Here is a 15,118-nt window from a genome sequence, read left to right on the forward strand (position 1 = left end):
GATTGGCGAAAGCTCGCCTGGCAGAGGAGCGCCAGCTCCATGCCAAGATCCAACTAACATAGTTTTAACTGCAGCACCTTTAATCTACTACTAGTTCACTGCCTCCATACATGGTCCCCTTATCAAACGAGCTGTGTCAGGCAGAATTTTGGATTGTTTTCATGGCTTCCATGTTAACTTTGTCGCCACCCTGCTGTGTAATCCACAAAATATACTGGCAAACTTTTATCATGTACCGATATTATTTGAGCGCTTCTTGCTCACCTCCTTTGGTTCCTCTCTGCCACCCATTGGTTTGAAGCCTGAGTCCATTTAGGGTATGTTGCCATGACACTCTCTAGCCTGCCGCTGCTGCCGCTGCCTCTGCATGCCGTCCCCTATAGTGTCAGGGTCAATTATTGGATGTTTTAGATGCTATCTAGCCTCATTCGGTCACTCTGTCATGGCCATGCTGTTGCCCATAATTTTGGCATAATGGTGCGATTAAGCAGCCTCAGAGGCATCCATGCATGCTGCCCCTGCTGTTTCCTGTCCATTTCCGTGGTGTTTCCATCCTTTTCTGAGGTTCCCAGGTGTTTGGCCAAGCTTCCCTGTGCAGACCTTGGTCCCCTTGAAAAATGCTCGAGTCTCCCATTGACTTCAATGGGGCTCGTTACTCGAAACGAGCACTCGAGCATCGGGAAAAGTTTGTCTCGAATAACGAGTACCCGAGCATTTTAGTGCTCGCTCATCTCTAATCAGCAACCTTCCCTGCTGGATGAGGTTCCGGATGCGGATCGCCAGACACTCCGAGACTTATTGGATCTTCTCCAAGAAAATGAGACATCTGCCAATACAGGTAGGAGGATTTGTCCCCTACGACTACCCTCACAAGCTACCCCCAATTTGGCCTTAATACCTGCTATACAACTATTTTACAATAGTGTGTTCCGTGACATTAACTCCCTCCCTCCCAATCGTTTTAGTGGCGAGAATCTCTCTAAGGATGATAAAAAAAGCCATTATAACCTTAAGATCGAACCAGGACTTTTTGGTCAAGGAGGCCGATAAGGGGGGGTAACATTGTCCTATGGCCAATCGAGTTATACTTGACTGAGGCAAAACGACAACTGGACAATCAACGGTATTATGCATTACTCCCCTCGGATCCAACATCGGTTTTCCAAAATAAACTAAAACGACTCCTGGACTCTGCATTGCAATATGGGATTATTGTGAAGAAAGAATACGATTTTATGTTGATAAACAATCCCAAGGTCCCCACATTCTACATGCTGCCCAAGATTCATAAGTCCTTAACCTGCCCACCGGGACGCCCTATAGTTTCAGGAATAGGGGGACTTTGTGAAAAAGCATGTAGTTACGTTGATTATTTCTTGCAGACCTTGGTCCTGACTTTGCCTTCATATATCCGAGATTCGACTGATCTCATCCAGAAAATTCAACACACCCAGACTTCAACCAACACGTGGCTGGTGACACTAGATGTGGAATCCCTTTACACCAATATTGCACACGCAGATGGGGTCGCGGCAGCCGGATATTTCCTGGACAAATTCAGCACAGGTGATAGAAGGCATGATTCTTTTTTACTTGACCTCCTAGAATATGTCCTGAGACATAATTATTTTACTTTCGATCGTCGGTTCTACAAACAAATATCGGGAACAGCGATGGGTGCATGGTGCGCGCCCTCCTATGCCAACCTTTTTTTGGGATGGTGGGAGGGCGAGCATGTGTACCCATCGAATAAATTCCAACGGCATGTCAAAAGTTGGCATAGATTCATTGACGATATCTTGTTATTATGGGATGGATCTCTGGAAGAGTGCCAAGAATTTATCTGTGAGCTTAATGATAACCCATGGAATATCAATTTAACATCTGACTTTTCACAGGACAAGGTCAACTTTTTGGATTTGAAGATCACCAAGTCAAACGGCGGGCTAACTACGAATCTCTACCGCAAGAAGACGGCTACCAACAGCCTGCTACATCACAGCAGCTTTCATCCGGAACATTTAAAAACCGGCATCCCTGTGGGACAATTCATCAGAATAAAAAGAAACTGCACCCTACAGGAAGATTTCCGTAAGAACGCATTAGAACTGACAGGGAGACTTCGGAACAGAGGGTACCCTAGAAAAACAATTTCAAATGCCTATATTCGGGCCTGTGACTCGAGGAGAGAGGACCTCCTGACCACCAAAAACAAGACGTCTGAATTCCACTTAGGTGTGGTTACCACATATAACAATCAATGGTCTGAAATTCGTGCCATCCTCTCTAAAATCTGGAATATCCTACGAGCCGAACCACGTCTGTGACCCCTGATCTCTGAAAAGACCACACTTATAGCCAAACGGGCCAGAAATCTAAAGGATAGCCTTTCCAACAGTCACTTCAAACGTCCAACTCGACCACTGGGAAGAGGGTCTAAATTGAATGGCTCCTATCCTTGTGGAAGCTGCTCCGTCTGCCCACTACTACCAGCTTCTCGGGAATTCATGCATCCCACTTCAGCTAAGAAATTCCCTCTACGAAACCACATAAACTGCAGATCCAGAAATGTTGTCTATGCCCTGATCTGTCCATGCAGAAAAATCTACGTAGGGCAAACTACGCAAGAATTGAGGAAACGTACACAACAACATCTATCCAGCATTACCAACGCAGGTACGCATTTCTCACAGGGAAAGACACTTTCTACGGTTGCAGCTCACTTCCGCAACTTTCATGCCAGCAAGACTAGAGGTCTCAGTGTTGTAGGTTTGGACCAAGTTACAACCAATATCAGAGGAGGGGACACCATCCCCGAATTGCTTAGACGGGAGGCACGCTGGATGGCGGGCACGCTGGATGGCGGGCACCTGATGGCATTAACGAAGACCTTTTATTCACAGGTTTTTACAAGAATAGGTAGAAGATCTCCAAGTATGCACTCCGCTAAGAACTGAGTGGCTAAAGAAGCATTGCACAATTTGGAACATGGTCAAGATTTATTGGTAAGCTCTCATATACACTGTTCCCCTTTTTACACATGCATTCCCTTCACACACATTATCTTATATAGTCCCTAGTATACTATTCTTGCCCCTACTTTAGGATTGGACAACCATATACTCACCCCTCCAATATGGGTCTTGCACCCCTTATAGTTTTGAGCCTCCTATAGACTCAAAAACCCAACTTTAGTTATGGGACTCTTATAGTCCCTCTAACACTTATTTTTCTTTTTTCACAAATCACTAATGTATGTTTTCTGTTTTCCTTTCCGATTTACAAGTACTTACCCATCTATGACCAACAACCTTACTTCCACCACACAAAGAACTGCGGAGATACAGCATATGGTTGACCAAATGTGGGAATTTGACTCCGATCCTTCCTCTATCTCTCCTATTTTGGATGCCCCACCTGAGCCTTGAGAAGAATTTTACATCCACGAAGCTCCACCAATTGACCTTTTCAAATATATGCAGCTGCTCAGCTCCTGACATGGACTTACCCCCACTGACTAAATGGAACACAGGGATCAAGCTAAATAGTACTGTATCACTTCTATACTGTGATTTTGGGCAAATCTTACTGCCATATAGTATGTTAAACCCTCTGGGATAGGGATGATGAACCTCTTTTAATATTATGACCTGTTGTCTTCTATACCAAACATATGATATCTCCCCCCATTGGGTGCCCCCCGTCGTGCTTTCTTCCCTGCACTAGCCTGTATATTTATGATACTTACCATATGACGCCGCCTCGCCTGCTACCTATAACCAATTCATTCTTACCCATTTTTTATGGGATATTACTACTTTGTGTCTCAATGTCTCTGATATATATGGATAATATGCACTTGACCTCTATGCTGCCTTGTTATATACGCTAAATCAGTACCTCTTATGCACCCCTATGCACGCTTAAATGCACTTTAACGTATTGGAAATATTATTTTCATGTTCACAAAATAACCAATATTAATATCGACCTATGTCTAATTTATTAAGCCTTTGATTATATCTGTGTAACTCGCGTGACACTTTAATAAATTATTTTTTATTTTTTGTATTCCGTTGTTTGAACTGTGTATATATTGATACCAGTTTATTTACCTATTTATGGTTCTGAATATAGGTGTATCATATATTTTCCTTTTTTTCTTTCTTTAACTATATCTTTGAGGGATATTGTACCCCAAAGTATAAGACACAGATTTTGTGCAAATTGACTTTATTGTTGTAAATCTAGAACCTGTGCTTGGTTGCCTACTCTAGCACAATGCACTCTGTAGTATTCTTTATATTGCAGAATCTCACTAAATGCCACTAATGATCCAACTTTTAAAGACTGCACTAGTCCTTGCGTCCATTGTCTCTTGCGAACCAGAGGAGGACATACGCAATGAGTATTTGTATATCTGTTGCTTAACAATCAAATCTCGCGACACTTACTGAACTTTGACACTGGATGACGTCACTTCCGGTTTCGGCACTGGAAGACGTCACTTCCGGTTTCGGGGCTGGAAGACGTCACTTCCGCTTTCGGTGCTGGAGGACGGCACTTCCGGTTTCGGTGCTGGAAGACGTCACTTCCGGTTTTGGCGCAGCGGCGTGGTAAACATGCTAATCAAGCTGGCAAGTGTGTGCAGGTACGACGGGGGGTATAAATGGGGGTCTGGTGTCTGAAAGGGCACTTCAACCCCTGAGGAAGTCTCCATTTGGGGACGGAACGCGTGTGGAGCCCTCCCTTTCCAATCCACCGACCGAACCACCCTGACTGTGGACAGCATGGGATTTTGTCCCACACAGCCTCCTGACCTGTCTTACTGACTTGTAATGTATGGACACTTCATACATACGCTTTCTCTGACTTACTTCTAGATACAGGGATAGCACACTGCTTTTTAGACAATTGTTATATTTCTACTACTGTATTATCTATATTAGAGCTTGTATTGTGTGCCTACTAAGATATTATTTGTTTGACTTATATACCGTCAAGGGTGGTTCCTATACCTCCTTTTTGTCGGTGGAGGAAATGGTTTGTTGGACTGCCTTACCTGGCAGTACCAACTATATGGTTTGATATGTACTTGGTACATTTTTAAATGTTTTTATGTTTTCTATCATCCCTATGCCAGGAGATTTGCTTTGTTTTGTATTTGAATAAAGGTTTACTCTTGTATTGTCATACGGCACATTCCTCTTCTTTCTTTCTAGTTCATATAGAGTAGGGGGTCATGTGACATTATATATAGAAGAGCTGGATGTGTCCAAGACAGTGATTGTAGATGTCTCCTGCACAGAATTGTGAGGTACAAGATCTGTTCCCTATCAGTTCCTCCATCCTTGTCTGTGATTTTACAGAACTTTCTCTGTCTCTCTTTGCTCTTCTGTTGCTCCCTTCCTTAACCTTGTCATCCACAATATCAGCTCCGACCAGATAAGCTATTTACCCTTAGTGCTCGCACAGCACAGGCATAAACTTCATGTACTATGAATTTCTACCACTTATTATATGTCCCCTGCTCCTGCATGTGATGGAAGCTGCCAGGCTAGTCAGTCACTGCAATTTGTACTGTGTCAATTGCGTATTAGCCCTGGTAAGTGCGGCCCCCACACCAGTAAAAAATTGTAAACATATCACACAAAAACCCAACAAGGTCCTGGTGTTATAGAGCCTGAATTATGATACTGTATTGCTATAAAATTCTTATTTTATTGATATGCATTAAAAACAATTAAAACATAGCATGTGCCCATCAATCAGATGAGAACAACCAGATGCCTGCAATATGGGCTAACTGGTATACTCTGTCCCCCCTCTAATCACAATACAAACATTGGGATGACCCACAGGTAATAGAAAAAAACATGACATAGGTAACATTCAATATAACATAATATAGTCAAGTAACTTTACCCTGTGTGATCAGGTAGGGGGGGAGAGGCTGACTGCCCCACACGTATCGCCACCTCGCTGTGGCTTCGTCAGGGGTAAATTGCATATTGGTGGGGTTAAGTACCTTCTGATTGGTTCGGATGTGCCCTGTCATTGGACCGCGAAATATCTAGGCTAGTCAGTCACCATATACATCCTGTAAGTGCACTGTGCTGTGTGTTCAGTTGATTTACTTGTGGGAAACTAAATGGATTTAATGCTAAATTACTTTGAGAGGGAAGACAAAGTAGACATGTGTCAAGCATCGCATGCTTGGGGTGTTAATATTCAAGGTTTTACACTCTTTCGGAAAGACAGGGCAAATAGGAGGGGAGGTCGTGTATGTCTGTATGTCAGAAGAGACTTAGAAGCGATTGTGAATGAGTCAGTGGTCTCAGAAGAGTGTGAGGAGGCTGAAACTTTGTGGGTTGAAATTCAAAGCCAAGAGAGCTTTGAGAAAATTATTTTTGGTGTAATATATAGACCCCCTAACATCTCTGAGGAAATAGAGGGTCACCTATATAAACAGATGGAGTGGAATGCACAGGGGGGGACCGTTGTGATAATGGGAGACTTTAACTTTCCAAATATTCACTGGGATCAGGGCTCTTCTTCATCTGTGAAGGGGAGACATTTTATCAACTTTCTTCAGGATAATTTGATGTTGCAGCTTGTAGAAGATCCCACAAGAGGTGACGCATTGTTGGACCTTGTGATTTCTAACAATGAGGAGATTATCCAAAATGTCAGTGTCCAGGAACCCCTTGGGAACAACGATCATAATAATCATAATTATGTTCCTCTTAAGCTTTAAAAAACAGAAACAGGTGGGAAAATCGAAAACTTTGAATTTTAAGAGGGCTAATTTCCAAAAATTCAGGGCTGCACTACTGGATATAGACTGGGATCAGATTCTGTCAAATGAAGATACTAATGTTAAATGGGAGAAATTCAAATCTATCCTGGGTCATTATACTTCTAAATTTATTCCAATAGGTAACAAGTATAGACGGGCTAGATTACACCCCGCGTGGCTTACAGCTACAGTTAAAAGGGCAATTAAAGAGAAAAAGAGGGCATTTAAAAAATATAAATCTGATGGGTCACCTGAGGCTTTCATTACTTACAAAAAACTTACCAAAATCTGTAAAAAAGAAATCAAATAAGCCAAAATACAAAATGAAAGACAGGTGGCTAAAGATAGTGTCAAGGAGATATTAATTGTGAATGTATAAGATTGGTTTAACTATAGGGTAATTACAAACTTTGTTTAAATATTTGGCATCTATTGAAGCGTCCAGGCAGCTTTTATGACATCCTGGAGCTTTAACAGCCTGATAACCTCTGAACTGAAGACTGGTCTGTTCAGACCCCAAAGGACATTTGGTCTCCCTACCCCCCCTCTTCTGCATCAGGATTTGGAAACAAAAGACTGTTTAAATATTCCTGGACTCTCCCCCCTCATTAAAACTTTGCCCAATCCTGAATGACCCTCTGGACTAATTAATGAATGGGAGGTTCTGAAATCTGAACCAAACTGAGAAGTTATAAAACAATATGAAATCCAAGAATTGGTGTTCACATTTTGGGGGCTGCTTGACAAGCTGAGTGTGTTCCTTATTTCTCCCACCTCCAGGGATCAGGATTTACTTTAAGTTTGTAAGTTTCTGTTATTTTTCTCCCTTTTTATTTTATAACTGTTTTGCCGTGTTGTGTGTCATTTTATGTTGTAATTCTTTTGTTTTTAATATCTTTTTTATGCACTGATCAACTTTTTGTAATTAAAGCTTTTCACTTTAATTTTGGTCCCTGTATGCTCTGCGAACTCATAGCCTTGTGAAGTGTGGTTAGCTGTGTGACTGCTAGAGTGCTGTGTGTCTAGTGGTGTGACAAAGTGACTGCCTGAGAAGCAAGTTGTTGTAGAGTGGGATACTTATTGGTCCCAGTATAAATGCAATAAGTGGTGGCAGCGGATCTGGTGCTGGATCTGTATGAGGTGTTATTTAGGCTCAATTTGTGTCCTGAGTGAAAGGTGAGCGCAAGTTTGAGTAGGCTAAATTAACCCGTACAGTTGCACCCCACGTCACGTGACGAGGCGGCGGCGTCCTCGCCGTGACAGATAGTAAAACAAATCCCAAGAAATTTTTTAAGTATATCAATGCAAAAAAAAATGGGTCGGTACAGGTTGGACACCTTTATTCTGAAAATGGGGCATCGGTGACTGGAGACCAAGAGAAGGCGGAGATACTTAATAGGCTTTTTAGCTCCGTTTATACGATAGAAGAGAGAACTTCTGACGTGGGTGGTGCCAGTGCGGGTCATGGATCCTGTGATATACTAGACTGGTTGAATGTAGACATGATCCAATCTAAGCTCAATAAAATCAATGTGTACAAAGCTCCTGGACCAGATGGGTTACACCCCAGAGTTCTTAAAGAACTCAGTTCTGTTATTGCCGTACCACTGTCTAACATCTTCAGGGATTCCGTAATGTCTGGTGTGGTGCCAAGTGACTGGCGCAAGGCAAATGTGGTGCCAATATATAAAAAGGGCTCTAGAACTTCGCCAGGCAATTACAGGCCTGTAAGCTTAACTTCCATTGTGGGGAAAATACTGGAAGGGTTAGTAAAAGACTACATACTGGAGTATGTGACATCAAATAGTATAATAAGTTACAGCCAGCATGGGTTTACTAAGAATAGAAGTTGTCAAACTAACCTTATCTGCTTCTATGAAGAGGTGAGCAGGTGCCTGGATGGAGGAGCAGCTGTGGATATTGTGTTCTTGGACTTTGCAAAGGCATTTGACACTGTCCCTCATAGACACCTGATGGGTAAAATTAGGGCTATTGGTTTGGCAGAAATCATTTGCAATTGGATTGCAAACTGGCTAAAGGATCGTATCCAGAGAGTTGTGATCAATGATTCCTACTCGGAATGGTCACCAGTTATGAGTGGTGTACCCCAGGGTTCTGTGCTTGGCCCACTACTATTTAATATATTTATTAATGATATAGAGGTAGGAATTAATAGGAATGTGTCTATTTTTGCAGATGACACCAAACTGTGTAGTGTAATACAGTCTATGGAGGATGTTCATAGGCTGCAGGGTGACTTGGACAAACTGAATGTTTGGTCATCCACTTGGCAAATGAGGTTTAATGTGGATAAATGTAAGGTTATGCACCTGGGGGCCAATAATCCAAAGGCAAAATATGTACTTGGGGGAGTAAATCTGGGAGAGTCCCTTGTTGAGAAGGACCTGGGGGTACTAGTAGATCATAAATTGAATAACAGCATGCAATGTCAATCAGCTGCCTCTAAAGCTAGTAGGATCTTGTCATGTATCAAAAGTGGTATGGACTCTCGTGATAGGGATGTAATATTACCACTATACAAGGCATTGGTTCGGCCTCACCTGGAATATGCTGTCCAGTTCTGGGCACCGGTCCATAAAAAGGATGCCCTGGAGCTGGAGAGGGTTCAACGTAGAGCCACAAAAATGATAAGGGGTATGGAAGGTCTTAGGAATGAGGAAAGATTAAACAACTAGATTTATTTAGTCTGGAAAAGAGACGACTACGAGGGGACATGATTAATTTATTTAAATATATGAATGGTCCATACAAAAAATATGGTGGTAAGTTGTTTCAGATTAAATCAAATTAAAAGACGAGGGGGCCCTGTCTACGTCTGGAGAAATCAAGGTTTAATCACCGGGGACGACAGGGTTTTTTTACTATGAGAACTGTCAATCTGTGGAATAGCCTGCCTCAAGGGCTGGTCACAGCAGGGACAGTAGAGAGCTTCAAGAAGGGTCTAGATGCCTTTTTAAACCTAAATAACATTGATGGTTATGTTATATAGAATTGTTTCCCCTAAATCCCTTCCTCATCCAATCCCTTCCCTTCCTTGGTTGAACTTGATGGACAAGTGTCTTTTTTCAACCGTATAAACCATAAATAAGAAGGCGCGAGAGCTGGGCACTATGCAGCGACTCTGTATTGTGTATAAAGTACATGGGTTTGTTTCTGGGAGCCATATGCATGACGCAGCTGTAAGTACATTTAAAAGTCTGTATGTGGAATCTGATATACCTCTCTAAGAACCCCAAAGTTTTTTTTAATTCTTCTTTGTTTGGTATCTTTTAAGTGTGTCAACTCCCTTGTTGGACCAGAATAGTGGCTCCTTCATTTTCAGAAATTCTCCAAATGTGGAGTTGTGCCAAATGGGGGTGTAATAGCTCAGTCCTGTCAATCCCAGCATGCTGTTAGCTCACCGAAGGGACTACAGTTTAATCCTGGGATGGCTTTACCCTCCTAAGTATAGTATCAATCCGATAGAAATGCTTCCTAGGAATTCACACCAGTGAATTGTGAATGACATAAAGGACATCAGCACTGTCTTGATCAGGTTACACCTGCCTACTTCGGACAGTGGCAGCTTGCACCAGGTATTGACTTTCACCTGAAACCGATCCATCAGCAGAAGCAAGTTATGCTGCATATAGTCCTGTGGCCTACTGGTTACTACCACCCCTAGATATTTGAACTTCCTTTCCACCCTAATAGAGAGTGAGTCAAGGGGAGTGTCAGGCTTAAAGGAAACCTACCACTTCGGGTAGGGCTTATAAGCAGCACATGCCGTGCACCAGATCAGGGTGAGCTGGTGCCGGCACTTATTTTCGTTATGTTTTTTAACTGTTTTAAAGCGTTTTAACACTTTATTAATGGTTATATCCGAACTAGCTTCCCCGCACCGGGGTCCGCGCTCGGCGCACCATGCGCACGACCGGGTGTGCATCTGAACTGTAAATGGTAGCGCGCATTATGCTAGTTCGGATATAAACATTAATAAAGTGTTAAAACGCTTTAAAACAGTTTAAAAACATAACACAAATAAGCCCCGGCACCAGCTCACCCTGGATAAGCCCTATCCGAAGTGGTAGGTTTCCTTTAAGCCCATCCACTTGGAGTATGAATGACTTGTTCCAATTAATTTTGAGACCAGAATAGTTGTCATATTCCATAATAATATAATAGTAAAAGAATGGGAGGGCACTCACCAAAATGCAGTTCTCTGCATTTTCTTCAGGCACATTTTTCTTTATTGCATAGCATAGGGATTACATACTAGGGGAAAGGGAGTGATACACGCAGTGCACACAGTAAACAGAACAGTGACGGCCGTTTCGTGCGGTGTGCGCTTCTTCTGGCTTGCTTGTGATTATGTGACCACCAGACTCCACAGTCTTATGGGAAGCTTCCTCCTCCCACTAAAGTCACCCGAGTTTTAGGCAATCAAATTAAACACATAGGGGCTTATTTACTAAGGGTCCCGCGGACCAAACTTTAGTCGGGTATTCCGACGTTTTTGGATTTGCACTGCTGGGACAGGCATTTAGAAGGGGATTTTGGCACACGCGATCAGATTTTGGCGCAGCCGCGCCGGCTTTCAAGCAACACAAATTGGGGGACGGGCTGTCGGACGATTCGACTGATTCGGACTGAGCGCAGGATTTAACTTTAAAATTGTGTCACATACAATGCACTTACATGCACCAGGAAGAAGAAGGTGAACTCTGGCGGACTGGAACGGGGAAGCAACACACTCATGAAATCAGGCGCACGATCTTAGTGAATCGCGGCACAGTGCATTGTCGTTGGACAATGCACTTTCGGGAAATCCTCCGGACCGGGTAAGTAAATGTGCCCCATATTGTTTTGGATACATCATTGACTGGTAGTGGGTTCGCAAATAGGCTAAATATATTTATACTTATGCAAAAACTGAAACCTTTGAGGGGAAAACTGACAGGCTACCCTGAATCCCGATAATCCAAGAGGACGCGGAATGTCTGCCAATGCGCATGCTCAGAAGCTAGCGGCAACATATCTGTGAATTACAGAGTTTTAGACTACAACAAAATGGCGGACGCCTCTTTCTCGCAGACTCAAATGATCTATGGACCTCCAAATGCGGTTATCAAAAAACAGCAATGCACATTGTTATATAGCATACTCGGAGAAAAGAAATGTTATATATAAATCATGCCAATAATTACCTAATATAATTCATGGGAGGGGGGAGGAGGAACTAGTGGAAAAAGGGGAGAAGGGGAAGGAAGGGCGTAGGAACGGGGGATAGATAGGGAGGGTAAATAGGAATGAAGCGAAGAAAACTGAACACATAAGATTAAATCTGGCAGTACCATAATGTGATTAAAAACAATTACTTATGACATGATCATGTTACATTACTCAATGCTTAGAAAGTTACATTTTATTCTGGCTATATGCCATTATCTAAGGCAAGATTAATTTGGATCATAAAAAAATGCTAAAATCTAAACGGCCATTTAGACCACCAGGGCCTAATGCTTCTGCCTCCATGATGTACCTTGTCGGCGATCACCTCCCGCTACCAGAGGGGGTACATGTTCAATTGCTGCAAATCTCAGTACTGCAGGATTGGCATTATGTCTTTTCCTTACGTGTTCAATAAGCCTTGTGACACCCTCTCCTGTTCTTATTGACCTCATGTGCTCTCTGAATCTTACATACAGGTGCCTTATGGTTTCCCCTATGTAAAAAGGTCCACATGGACATAGAATGACACATACCACACACTCTTTTTTACAATTGAGGAATTGGCGCAGTGATATTGTTTGATTCCCAAACCTTAATACTTTAGATTTAACCCCTTCCCGCCTCAGCCCTTTTTCGTTTTTGCGTTTTGATTTTTCACTCCCCACCTTCAAAAACTATAACTTTTTTTAATTTTTCCATGTACAGAGCTGTGTTATGGCTTATTTTCTGCGTAACAAATTATACTTCAAAATGGTGGTATTTAATATTGCATGCCATGTACTGGGAAGCAGGAAAAAAATTCCAAATGCAGTGAAATTGGTAAAAAAACCTGCATTTGTGCCGTATTCTTGTGGGCTTGTATTTTACGGATTTCACTGTATGCCCCAAATGACATGTCTGCTTTATTCTTTGGGTCGGTACGATTACGGGGATACCAAATTTGTATAGGTTTTATAATGTTTTCATACATTTACAAAAATGAAAACCTCCTGTACAGAAAACATTTTTTGGATTTTGCCATCTTCTGAAGCTAATAACTTTTTTACACCTTGGTATACGGAGCTTTGGGAGGCGTAGTTTTTTGCGGCTTTTGATGACCTTTACAATGGTATCATTTTTAGGACTGTACGACCTTTTGATCACTGCACCCTTCCTTCCCCTCTTCCCCCTTTTCCACTAGTTCCTCCTGCCCCCTCCCATGTATTATATTAGGTAATAATTGGCATGATTTATACAAAATATTTCTTGTCTCCGAGTATGCCATATAACAATGTGCATTGCTATTTTTTGAAAACCGCATTCGGAGGTTTATAGATAGTCATTTGAGTTCGCGTGAGCCATTTTGTTCCAGCCTAAAACTCTGTCATTCACTGATATGTTGCTGCTAGCTTCTGAGCATGCGGATTGGCAGGCATTCCACGCCATCTTGGATTATCGTGACTCAGGTTAGTTTTCCACTTTAAGGTTGCAGTTTTTGCATAAGTATTTTATTGCCTAAAACTCAGGTGACTTTAGTGGGAGGAGTTAGGGACGAGGAAGCTTTCCATAAGGGTTCATTCACACGCGGTATGCCCACCGTGCTGGTGGTGAGGAGGAGGCGACCCCTCCTCCCTCCAAAGGAAACAGCGGCGCACGACCGCACACTCGCAGAAAGATAGAGCATGCTCTATCTTTTTGCAGTGTGCGGCGCGGATCGGTGCGACACGTGTGACACAACGTAGACAGTGTTGGCTCCAGTGTAAACCTGTTTCACTGCATGGATTTTAAAAAAGCTACAATTGGATGCCCACGTAAAAAGGGGTTAGTTGCCATCTTTTTTCTTTTATAAGACATATTCCATAATAAGTTGTATCACCGGATGCAGGGAGCTGTATACGTCTCCTAAGAACAACAGAAGTTTTTCCGTGTAAAGATCTACATGCTCCTCCATGGCACTGCATTTAAATCCTACAATATCAAGGGCCCCTCTAATTTGGCAAGCTAATGGCTCTATAGCCAGCGCAAAAAGCAGAGGGGACAGGGGGCAACCCTGCCTTGTTCCCCACTCCAATACGAAGCTGATAGCTTTCCGTTTGCCCTAATATGTGCCCTAGGTTCTGCATACAGAAGTTGTACCAGCCTGATGAAATTGGGCCCAAAGTCCATTCTAAGCAGTACTGCCCACAAGAATTCCCACTCAACGTTGTCAAAAGCTTTGGCAGGGTCGAGTAAGAGAACTGCCCTTGTGCCTGAGGAGGTTTGCATATCTACGGATATTCATAGATGTCGATCTTTTGGGCATAAATCTGGACTAGTCTGGATGTAGCGGTCCTTGCACCACCCCGGACAGGCGGTCCGCCAGAACATTTGCAAATATTTTGATGTCATACAGGACCTCTATGGCCTCTCGCATGGATGAAGGGAGCTTTCCCTCCTCCAGTTAATGCAGCAGGAAGTCCCTGTACTTCTCGAAAAATTCTCCCGGCAACCCGTCTATTCCCGGGGGCTTTGTTATTTGGATGGGCCTGAATTACCTCCTTTAGCTCAGATAATGTAAATGGGGCTTCCAGACTTTTTCTAGCCTGTTCCCTTAACATCGGCACATTAATGTTTGCTACAAACTCCCTCACTATGTCTGGAGGGGCCTGCAGCTTTGAACTATATAATTGTTGTTCTGGTCACCGTGGATTGGACCCTGCAGCTACTTTTACCCCGAACACTCTACGAATCAATCTACGTGCTTTGTGCATATTACCTACCCCATCATCTTGGCATCACGGATAACATGCATCTAGCTGTAACCCCATGTTGTGTAATACGGCCAGTGTTCAATACACTTTATGTAATAGAAACAACTGCAATCTTCTCTGTGCAACATTCAAAAATAACAGTGTTGGCGATTCCAACACTTCTCCTGATTCATCATCCGAAAGATCTCCCATCGCTATTCTCCATTTCCTCCACACCCCTGCCATCTGGTCACCCATCCCCTTATCCAAAAGAACCCTATATATTAAGGAGATAAGTCCCCACATCATCTCAGCCCTCACCACCCAAGACATAGCACCCTTTGCAGAAAATTGCATCTGTATTGCATGTATAAGCTGT

This window comes from Engystomops pustulosus, chromosome 1 (assembly GCF_040894005.1).
Source record: "Engystomops pustulosus chromosome 1, aEngPut4.maternal, whole genome shotgun sequence".
NCBI classification, from domain to species: domain Eukaryota; kingdom Metazoa; phylum Chordata; class Amphibia; order Anura; family Leptodactylidae; genus Engystomops; species Engystomops pustulosus.